Source organism: Amaranthus tricolor, chromosome 9, assembly GCF_026212465.1.
Source record: "Amaranthus tricolor cultivar Red isolate AtriRed21 chromosome 9, ASM2621246v1, whole genome shotgun sequence".
In the NCBI taxonomy this organism is placed as follows: domain Eukaryota; kingdom Viridiplantae; phylum Streptophyta; class Magnoliopsida; order Caryophyllales; family Amaranthaceae; genus Amaranthus; species Amaranthus tricolor.
This window is the reverse complement of record NC_080055.1, coordinates 17,269,773-17,282,321: the sequence shown is the minus strand read 5'-3', so window position 1 is coordinate 17,282,321 and position 12,549 is coordinate 17,269,773. Positions and strand designations below refer to the sequence as shown.

Below are 12,549 nucleotides of genomic sequence, written 5' to 3'. Positions count from 1 at the left end.
TGTTCACTTTCCTGATCCTCGACAATCAGGTTTGCCAAGTCCACAATGGGTGCTCCCATCTTCTGCAACACGGCGGCCAGCTTGGCGAGAACGTCCTTCGTAATCTCCGCTTGGAGGGTTGCTACTTCTTCCCGCAGTGCCGTTCGGGATTGAGTAGCAACACACTCTTTGCCGAATGCCTTCTGTAACCCCACGCGGACGCCTCTTTTTCCGACTACCCGCCCACTGTGGTCTTTCCCTAAGACCATATGCAATGCGTCAACATTGCCTATTGGGCTGAACTCCCCCGTAGCTTCTTTTTCCTTCCAGCCCATCTGTTCAAATAAAAAGTGACATATATAGTAATTAGTATAATTACATCAAAGCCAAAGATTACAAAACAAATGAAGAATATACTTAATAATTTCAAAACTCACCACAGCATCAGCAACCTTCTTCGTTCCCGGATCATTAATGGTAAATTTACCACTTACATCTCGGGAATGAAGCCCGCAATACCAATCACGCACCCGATCTGCAGCAAGAGTATTCATGGATGCGGAGGTAGTCATAGATGAGGGCGTGGATGAACTTTGATTGGGGTATAAACCCGCATCCACCTACTCTTTTCGGACCTCATCGTACGTTTTCTGGCCTAAGCGATGGTAAAACTTTCTTTTGCTTGCAGAATCAGAAGCTTTACCACGCTTTTCCTAATTAATCAATAGAAATCGAATGTCATGTATTAGTTTAATGACTGAATCAAAAGAAGTAAATTCAAATTGGTAAACTACAATATAATATGAAATACTTACAACTTCTATGGGAGTTGTTCTTTTGGCAACAAAGGCCTCCCAATCCCTCTTCGATATGTGACCCCATATTTCGTAGGGCATCTTCGAAGGTGCTTGCTCTCCACCTTCGTTTCCCATTTTGACCTTTTTGGTCGTACGGGCACGACTCTTCGTAATCCAGCCAGTTACTAGCTTGGATTTGAAATCTCTGAATCTTTCAGCAACAGCTGAAAGAAACACATTCTTCTTGTCCTCATCGCTCTCGATGTGGAAAAGATTCTACAAAAAAATTTATATTTATTACTATCAATCAAATTAATTTTAAAATGAAAATAAATGAGTAAAAATAGTAAAGTTGGTTACCACAGTATCATGCCATAGAGAGTTCTTCAAACCCTCTGGAACCTCGTTCCATGCGTGCAATATGGAAAGCTTGCGGATACATAGACCTACTTGTTTTCCATATTGCCTACGCCATTTTCCGCAGGGTTGACCCAATGCATTGTATTCCAAATGTCGTTCAGAAGTTAATACATACCTCAATCATGAATCGATGGATGAAAGTTTCGGATGATAATGTGTTTATTAATGTTTGAATCATTATTGTCTCACTCATAGCTATTAGTTTTAGATTATTGGGTAAACTAAGAAAAGTAAAGATTAGACGAAAATCGTTTTAAAAAATTTACGTAAAAAGTTATTTTTACTCTTTAGCTGATACAAGAATCAACTTTCTATATATTAATTTTTTGATTATAAAATCTCTATATATTAAGTTTTTGATTATAAAATTTCAAAAAATTTGAATTACAAAAATATAAACTATTTAAGATAGCATAAATTTGTCTTTGTTTATTCTTTTACAAACTTTTAGAACTTAATACTTGGTTTTCAGATTTAAGACTACATAGATTTCAATTCCAAATTCCTTTTCTAATTTTATTAGTGAATGAATAAATTCTTGTCATATTTCTAATTCCTTTAGTCATGAGTTATATCAACTTATTCCATTTCCATTCTAAATTATTGTGCATCTTTATTAATAGGTTTTCGTTTTCAACTTAAATTACTTGTATTCAGCACTTAGACATATAATTATACATGTAACTTTTCACTTTATGTAAATTATATCAATTTATTTTCAAGTCTAATCTAGTCTAAATCAAATCAATTTTAAACTGCAAACTAATTAAAAACCAGATAGTGAATTAAAAATTATTGAAAATCATAGTAGCAAAAGAAAAGTTGAAAAAATAAATTAGCTTGAGTTATAAAATAAAGAATGATGATGATGATGAACAAGAACACGTACAGTAGATGAACAGAAGCAACAAGAACAACAACAAGAACAGAAGCAACAAGAACAGCAACAAGAACAGAAGCAACAAGTAGGTTTATGAAAATTCGAAGTTTGATGATGAACAAGAACAGAAGTAAGGATTTACCTTCAGAAACCGTTTGTGAAGATGAACAGCAACAAGCTAAGAATGATGAACAGCAGCAAATGACCGTTTGTGAAGATGAACAGCAACAAGAATGATGAATAACAGCTAATGACCGTTTGTGAAAATGAAGATGAACACAAGAAACGAACACAAATGATCTTGATGCTTAATCTTATACGTCTGTGAAGATGAAGAAGAGGAACGAAGCAAATGAAGATGAAGATGAAGCGTTTTTTCAATGAGGAACAAAGCAAACTGTATAACGTATTTGAGAAGATATGCGAATAAAACAGAAACTGGCGGGTTTTAACAAAATTCATTTTTTTCCAACGGTCATTTGCTGCGGTTCAAAACAAAAATCGGAGCAATTAATCAAACTTTGAAGAAGTATTTGCTGCGGTTGTGGAAAAATCAGAGCAATTAGTGCAATGTGAAAAGTTATTTGCTGCGGTTCAAGCATAATCGGAGCAATTAATCAAACTTTGAAGAAGTATTTTCTGCGGTTGTGGAAAAACCAAAGCAATTAGTGCAATATGAAAGGTTATTTGCTGCGGTCAACTGCAAAACCGCAGCAATTAGGATATATTTTTTTTTTCTAATACATTTTCCTATTTTTTGCTTCTAATACACAAAAACCGCAGCAAATGATGAGCAGCAAATACATTTTTTTCCACTAGTGATCTGATCCCACGAAGAACCGCCGACATGCTTAAATGTCGTTGGGGTAGAGTTGCTCCAGCATGTTTGAAGTGGTTTGGAAGTTATGATGAGGCTCTTAGGAGGAAGAAGAGTGGCACGACAGACGAAGATGTGCTTAAAGAAGCGCATTTAATCCATCAAAGAAAACACGGTAACTTTAACTTGATTGAGCAATGGAAAATTTTAAGAAAGTATAACAAGTGGAAGCAAGTGGTAAAAACTAATCAAAAAAAAAACAATTGGATCAACAACCAACTGGTGATGTTAGTAGTAAAAGTAGTGGGAAAAGATCAAGGACGGAAGAAGATTCTGAAACACCAACAAGTGAATCTCAAGGAGGATCATCCACTCGCCCCGAGGGTGTGAAGAAGGCTAAGGCCCGCATGACTGGGAAAATGGTTGCAGATCAATCAATTCAAGCTTTGAGTGCATTTGGAGAGAGTCTTCGACTTAATTCAGAAATAATGAAAGAGAAGAGAATGAACTAATACATAATATGGTTGATTATGCATTTCAATACGCAATTCCTCCCATTGTTTCAACACTACAACCAAGGGTGAGAACAAAAAAAAAATGTCAAATTCAAAGAGACCATTCAAAAGGTCATTCCCAACTATTTAATGATTATTTTGCTGAAAATCCTACATATTCTTCTCGATTGTTTCGACGTAGGTTTAGGATGAGGAAACATGTATTTTTACGGATAATGGAAGCTGTTTCCAACAACGATCCATGGTTCACTACCAACATTGATGCAACTGGTAGAAAAGGTCTAAGTGCTTTACAAAAGTGTATTGCAACTCTTCGTATGCTAGCATACGGGGTGGCTGCTGATCAAGTTGATGAGTACCTCCAAATTAGCGAAAGCACAGCACGAAAAGCACTCAGTCATTTCACAAAGGGAATAATCAACCAATTTGGGCAACATTATTTGAGAAAACCAACACAACAAGATTTGACGAGATTATTAGCCTTTAGTGAAGAACGAGGATTCCCTGGCATGATTGGTAGTGTTGATTGAATGCATTGGGAGTGGAAGAATTGCCCAGCAGCATGGAAAGGGCAATATCAAGGCCGAGCTGGTGTTGCAACATTAATTCTTGAAGCTATCGCCGATCATGACCTATGGATATGGCATGCCTTTTTTAGGATGCCAGGTTCATATAATGATCTCAACGTGCTATATCGATCACCTCTTTTAGTTGATTTGTTTGAAGGAAGGGCACCACCTGTCAATTTCACGGTGAATGGAAATCAATATGGCATGGCTTACTATCTCACTGATGGCATTTATCCTAAATGGGCTACTTTTATTCAGTCTATTACTGAACCGCAAACAGCAAAAGCAAGGTTATTTGCCCAACATCAAGAAGCAGCAAGAAAGGATGTGGAGCGAGCATTTGGGGTGTTGCAAGCTCGATTTGCAATAATTAGAAAGCCCTCACTTGTTTGGGATGAAGAACGACTCTAATATAATTACTTCTTGTATAATTATGCATAATATGATAGTGGAAGATGAAAGAGATACATATACACACTATGCTGATGGTAGAGAGTTCATGGGAGATCGCCCAAAAGGTCAATTAGAAGGTACAAGTGGATTAAATGATGACTTTGAGTATTACACAGATAGAATTGTTGATATCAATCGATACTTGGCAAATAAGGAAGATGTTAAAGATCGACAAACACATTTATCCTTAAAAGATGACTTGGTTGAAAATATCTGGCGAAAGTTTGGAGAGAACCGCAATTAATGTATCATTTAAAATTTTAGTTTTTTAATTTGTGTATTTATTTTATGTATGTGCATTGGTAACATTTATTTGAAGTTAACGAATTTTTCTTAAATATTAAAAAATATTTATTAAAAATTATATTTATATTTATATTTATTAAAAAATATTATTTTTATTAAAAGAATAATTGTTTTTAATTATAAAATAGTAGATCTATTTTAATCAAATAAAAAATTATATTAACTTTGTACATGAAAATATTATTATAAAAAAATAAAGATAATTGTTAGATAAATTAAGGGAGATAAATTAAGGTGGAGTAGAAAAAAGTAAGAAAGAGAGGATGATGACCTTTTAAAAGAGGTCATTGTTAATAAAATTAGGTTGAAAGATGAAATTTTAAGAGAGAGAAAAATTATGAAATAGTAAGATAACCTTTTTTTTAAGGTCACCATTAAAGATGCTCTAAAGAAGCACTTTACATGGATGCCTTATATATAATCATATGAACGATCAAATGCGTTACGAACATGACACTGAGTTATAGGATCCTATTCACGCATATCTATCTATCTATTGATCTATTACATTTTAAAAACCGTCTATACTCCACTACTGAATATTGTTCATTTTTTTTCTTCAGCTCGAAACAACATTACCTTATTTTATTACCACAGTAATATTTCATTATCATTTTAGCCTAATACCAGGTTGTTTGATGGTAATAAAAATGGTCTTTTTTGATAATTTCATTACCTTATTTTATTATCATTGAAGACATCTAAACAACCAAATTTTTTATTACTTAATTTTATTACCATTACAGCCCTCTAATACCATGTACCAAACAGGCGTAAAGGTTTTCAAGTTATCTGTTTATGCTTATGATTCTTGTTCTGTTAATCATATGGTTTTATTTAGATGAGGGTAATGAGTTGATAGTGCTAATTGACTTTGCCTCTATTGTTTTACTGAGAAATTAAGCTTGTTTTTTCATTTTTTCACTCTTTACAACTTAATCTTTGTGGGTTTTTTTTTTTTTTTTTTTTTTTTTTTTTTTTTTTTTTTTGGTTTTTTGGGTAAGCTTAATTTGGTTGCTTTGCATTTTTAGTATTTTTAGTTGTTACTGTAATAGATTCTGATGTTTACATTTTTTATTAATATTTGGGGTTTTTGTTGGTTATAATTTTTGGGATTATATTTAATAATTTTTGTTGTTGACCCCTGCGATCCCGTACCCATTATATGTGTGACGAGCACTTTTTACAACTTGATCTTTTTGGGTTTTTTTTGTGGGTATCGTGAAAAATTACACTGTTTTTTTCTTCGGCTAAACTATAACCGATATCTTAAACATGGTACACCTAAGGTTTTTGGTCAAGAATTTGGTGTTTTGTTTTGGGTATTAAATCAACATTTGTTCTATGGATTTGGTGACGTTATGCTCTTGTTTCAGCGTAAACATTCTATAGTGAATGCAGATCGTTCAAATTTGCATTGTATCTCTTCAATTGCCACAAGCTGAACTTCTTTGCACACTGATTTCATAGGACTATTAATTTTTTTTGGTCATTAGCCATATATCATCATACAACAGCATTGTACTACCCCAATGTCTTTTGTAGATAAGGGTTTAGGACAATTAAATATACGTAAATTTACACTTTTCACTTTCTAAAAATCATGTAATAACATTTGTTTGGAATTTAAGATATAAAAAAGATTTATTTTATTAAATAAAAAGGTTTATTTTATTAAATAAAAAGGTTAACTATGCATAGGAATGATAAAATGGACAAACGTAAATATCCTCTCTACCATCCTTAGAATCATTTAAAATTTCCAAACTCACTAATCATTTTTCGTAATCCTTCTTTGCTATTAACGTGCAAAGGGATTTATGCTTTGACTTACCAGAGAAATGTACATTGAATTTGTTATCTTCGATTAATATTTGGGATTTTGTTGGTCGTAATTTTTGGGATTATATTTGATTTTGATTTGTTCTTTAGCTAATTCATAATAATTTTTGTTGGCAAACCGTATGATCCCGTACCCATTACCTGTATCACGAGTTTTACTACATGTTTAACTAATAAATTCATGGTTGACACTGTTGATAGAAGACACCAAATTATAGAAAGAAATGCCCATACTCCTAATTTGAGGTAAACGTGATAGTGTAGGATATTTGTTGTAAGAGGAATTTGGTATGTTAAGAGGAATTGATGGAAAGGATAAGTTGATTGAAGGAACTGTCTCAAAAAAGGGCAAAAGGAATACTTTTCATTACATAACCAATCATAAATTAAACTTTAATTATGATGTTTACATTTATTGCTAAAATTATAATTTTTTGGCGTATAATTTGAATAGGTAACTCAGAGCAAATAAGATTATTTAGTTAATTGCAAAATCTGAGTATCTTACATAAATAAACTTCACTATTTTAATTTGCATTTATAACTGATGTGTTCATCAAAAGCAATTAGTGTTGCGCTTAGTAATCTGGATATGTTTTTTGGGGTTTCATTTACTATTTACCAAGTTCATTTTTCCATCTTGGCTGCGTAGTTAATTGTTAATACTTATCTATCCAATTTTGCATTTCCCCAGGGATCTTCTTCCAACGCTTTGTATGCCTGAAATCGAAAGCTAAGGATAGACATTACAATTAAATTAAGGAGTGAAGACATATTTCCATACCCATATAGTTGAGCATTCTGCACACCTTTACACTTGCTAAAGCTCTAATCTTGATCCATGAATTTTGTTGTCTTGTGTAGGATACCTGCTGTGATGATCTTTGACAAAAGAAATGGAACCAGTTTCTGTGACATCTCTACTATCTTCTCCTAGCTTCCATTGAACAACACTTGACCAAGTACATAGAGATCAAAATCCACTTAAGGGTCATTAAGATATCTAAGACATATTTCCATCTATGAGGGTTGTCATTTTTTCCATTTGTGTGGTCCATTTCTTAGTCATGTTTAAAGTATTGGTCATTGTTTTGCAACTGAAGTACAGAGAAAACGTTAGGAGCTACATTTATAGTAACCGCCTCGAATTATGAAGGCAAACACTAACTGGAATTTAGTATTAATCATGCGGAAGCTTACTTTTGCCAACACGATTAAGGGGTTACTTAAAGGTCAAACTAATATCCAAGTAAAATATTTAAACCAAACCAAAGCAATATAACGAAAGTCTTAACTGTCTAAAATATAGAAAAATTACAACCAAATCGAAATAAGTCCAAAGTTCAAATTACATCCTTAAAATAGTCTAAATCTAAACAACTAAACTAATAGTCTCTCAAATACAATAAAGAGATCTAAACAAAAGGGGAGTCATACTCCAACTTGGGTTCAACTTCCGCTCGCATATCCATTCTCCGTCGAGATGCCATAGGGGATTACTCTAAAAGCAAAACCCTTGGAAAAACATATAAAGCATAGTATCAGCAAAAAGGCTGAGTATAAATACACTAGTGTCTGTCAAACAAGTTATTAAAACCTTTTTGATTTGAGTAAATTCATTTTGAAATATGCTTTTTCATTTGATAAATCATATTATCATTCAAACCCAGTTCAATGGCTCTATAGTCATTTCAAATTCTCATTTTTCATCATAAATCATAGGATTTCAATGGATCCAAATCAATTTCAAACTCATATCATAAGTTTGCATGGGTACTTTGTGAGTCATCCTGTGACTCGTTTGGTAGTTGGTCTACTGTCCGCGACATGTCTGGCAAGTATAACACAATGGTATTGTGAACAATACGCGCTCAGCATTGGTGAGCCGTTTAATCATGCACACAACATTTGTTGTGGCATATGTACCCGCCATTTAGGCTAAAACATTTTTGTATGTAATATATATCTTGTTATTTCAATAGCATTTGAAAAGTCAAAAATATCAACTTTTTCCATGTGATAAACATCTTTTATATGCAACACAGCAAAACATACTTTATTTGCGACTTAGCAAAATCAAATCATAATATTTTCCACATGGGTAAAACATGATTAGCATAATTATATCATCAAACATAACCTTTGTATTATATTGAGGCATCACTAGCATGTATCAAAATGCATCGTAACAAAAAGTGATTAAATTCAATACGATTTTTCAAGGAAACCACTAAAATGTTTCGTTTCAATCCTTCTTAAAGTAAATATAACTTAAAAGAGTTTTGAAATTCATTCAAAACAACTAGAATATGATTTAAAAGTCTATAAAATCATTATGGCAGAAGATTTCATAAAACACTATTTTCTTAAATACGAGATAGTTTTTTCGGTAATAAAATCGATAATTGATTTACAAAATACATATTAATTATCCAACCAGGCCCAAATTAATCAAGTCATTATAATACCTTATTTAAAATGAATTCAGGGTTCTCCCATCAGATTATAATCGATTATGCGAATTTATAACGATCTTACGGATTATTTTCGACAATTTAGGTATTTACCGTTATTTAAATGGTGTCTTGAATTCATAAAATTTATAAACCATCTAAGTTAAACTTATTTTATACTATGAGGCAGTAGGTTATTAATATAATTATAAATTTTTGGTATAGGTCTATTTTTACCCAAATTTAATCAACAATATTACACCTTTTATTTTATATTTTACCATTTTCTAACTTACCGATTATTAATAACCAAGTAAAAATTATTAAGGTCCTTAAATGTCAACGAAACCCTCCCAATTTTACCAATTTTACTTACTATCCATTTGAGTATGTGATAAAAATATCAAGTCCATATGTCTTTGGTTGGTAATTATTTTATATTTTACCATTTTACAATTTACCGTTAAACAATTTAACGATTATTCAAAAATCATGAAAAAATTCCAAACTAAATATATTCTGGCCAAATCTTGTTGGAGACATTATAATATGCTTTTAATAATTATTTTTGATGATGGAGAGTTTATCTAATACTATGTTTTATAATAAAAGTATTTAACACCTTAAAATCCATTAAAATATCAATTTAACGAATAATTTCAACAAAAAGTATTCAAGAGATTTTTTAACACATAGCTACTGGAAATTTCTTTTAAAATGAATTTCAAATGTTTTCAAAGTTCATATAATCATTTTCATTACAATAACTTTCACAAAATAGTGTTAAACATGCCTTTAAACATACAACAATTTATAAAATCAACCTGCATGATGCCCACAAAAATAATACATGTAATGAATTATTCCATACTTAAAATTATCATTTTGACATCATTTTTCAAGATTTAAGAACTTCTCTTTGGGAAGTTTATTTTTAAAAACAAGTTTATACACAAACTTTACCAACATGTTCTTAAATCCTTTAAAAATCACCCCATGTGACATACCTCGACTCCAAGCCTATATCATTATTCTGTAAGCTCCCACGTAAGCTCCCACGCATTCTTAGAAGTGGTTCTAACTTCGGGTGACCTTTCAAGTCTCAACTCCAACTCTTCAACTAAACATATTGCATTCATCCAAAAATCAATAAAAATTTTGGATTTCTAACATGCACTTAACTTTCCTTAGTTGGAGTTATTAAACTAATTCTTGCGATGGTTTTAACATATTTGGAGTATACTTATTATGTTAAGTAACATACTTAATCAAGTCCCATAATTATACTTAAATCCTTAAAGTAAGAAAATTTATATGTTTGTTGAAATACATTTTCTTATTTTCCATTATAACTGATTTTTATAGATGTATAAGTGATGATTTTCTTAGTCTTAGAGATAAAATACCCATTTTATAATGATCTTAGTTTATAGAAGGATTCATGTTAAAAAATATGTTTTACATGAAGAAATTCTAACAAAAAGTAGTGGAAGAAAGAAATAAACATAACTAACTCTATACTTAATGAATTTCTTTAAGTTTGGTGTCTATGGAAAGCTCTTGAAATGAAGATTATTTTTATGGGAGATTTGAGTTTATAAACATAAATTTTTAGAAGTTTTAGATGGATTTTTGAAGAAGATTAGATGAGAAAAGAAGGTGTTTTAGTGGTTGAAAGTTTGAAGGATTCTAGTGTTTGTTCATGGATGAACTTGGGAGCAATGTGTTGAGGTTTATGGCTGAATAATTATTCAGAAAATAGAGTGTTTTTGCTTCAAACATTTGCCTCTTGCATGCTTATAATGATGCACAAGCTTTGGGTAGAACAAAAGGAATTTTGGGTAGAGTTTTTAGCTTGTATCTGTAAGTATACAAACGGCTATAGGGGGGAGTAGAGACAACTTTAGCATGGCTAGTTGGGGTTGTTTTTTTTGGTGATTTTTGTCCATTATTTGATCTATTATAGTGTAGCAAAGGTTTATCTAAGATAGTTTAAGGTTTGGGTAAAAATTGTTGTACATGTAATAAGTTATGTAACTTGTACTTCATGTTTAAAAATCACTTGTATATGTGTGAAATATTTAATTTACTCCCATCATGGTTATATAATATGCTTGGGTAATAATTAAAATTTTCTCGAACTGTTATGGGTAGTTGCTCAAATTTAAGTTTTACCTCCAAAAGTTTACGTTACTTGTTACTAATCATTGTAGAGATTTTTCAAATTACTACCATCACTAATTAAATTATAATTAGTAACGAACAAATGTGTAAGAAAAATTAGGCGTTAAAAACGACTAATGAAATCTCATAATAATGCGACTGTTTCATTTATAAGTTAATCACGTTTTTTTTTTGCGTTGGAAAAGCTTTATTATTGTTAATTATTTATGCTTTAAACCAAATTACATGTACAATAATTAAATTTGTACGAATTTATGAAGTATAATATAACACAGACTTAGAATGTGTAGCGATAATAATGTTCAAGAACCGACAAAGTTAAAATAATGGCTTCGCGACTTTCTAGAAACTAAGGAGCAACTGAAGATTATGCCTTAATTAATGGCATACTATTGGAAGGTGGGTATTTTTGAGTAAGGACAAAGACACAAATTTGTTCTTAATATTGCCATTATTGATGCTAAAATTAAAATTTAGTTTTTTGCTTGTTTAAAAAGTAATGGACTAAGAAGATTTGAAAGCAATTACGCATTGTGTCATTCTTGTAAACTTGGTCTCAATTCATCCAATGAAAGCTCAAACATCTTTTACAGTTTGATTAACAATTTCTTTTATTATTGATAGCCGAAGACAAGTTGACGATCAAATTAAGATATTAGCCAACCACCCTTAAGTGTCTATTATTTAATTTGGCGTTTATTTTTTACTTTTTATTATGTTAGTAGGTCTTGTTTTTTGTGTTTTGTTGTTATGATGTTTAAATGCAATTGATGGTTGCTTTGATTCATGGATTATATGTGAAAATCTTATTGATCATTTGGTCAGTTTATACACTTTTGTTATTTTTCCATGAAAGTTTATTTTTGATAATGTGAGCATGGTTTTTTTTTTTTTTTTTTTTTTTTTTATAGTGATTATTTTTAAGGATTAATTTTCAATGCAACTAATCAACTATGCTACCGTCTTTTAATTTAAGTTCTGTATTTATTATTGTTTACATTTGTCTTATGGATCAAAATGTTATATGATGGAAACGTGTGCGAAATAAAATATCAAAGTGGAGATACTAGCAAGTTAGTGCATACTAAGATCCTTTTTATGCATAATGCAGTTTTGGTGCACAATGCTGCTTTTTCATATATTTAATTATGTATCATTAAATATCGTAAATGTTAATAGAATCTTAATTCAATTAAACTTTTTGTGGTTCTTGTACTTGTTAACATAATGATTATTACTTTGGTCTTTTACATATATTTAATTACGTATCACTAAATACCGTAAATATTAATAGAATCTTAATTCAATTAAACTTTTTGTTGTTCTTGTACTTG

General features: G+C 31.1%; 1 pseudogene; it reads left to right on the top strand.

Annotated features, from left to right (window-relative positions):
- Positions 1-3,413: 3,413 nt before the first annotated feature.
- On the top strand, positions 3,414-4,674 carry LOC130823316 (uncharacterized; annotated as a pseudogene).
- The last annotated feature ends 7,875 nt before the right edge of the window (positions 4,675-12,549 follow it).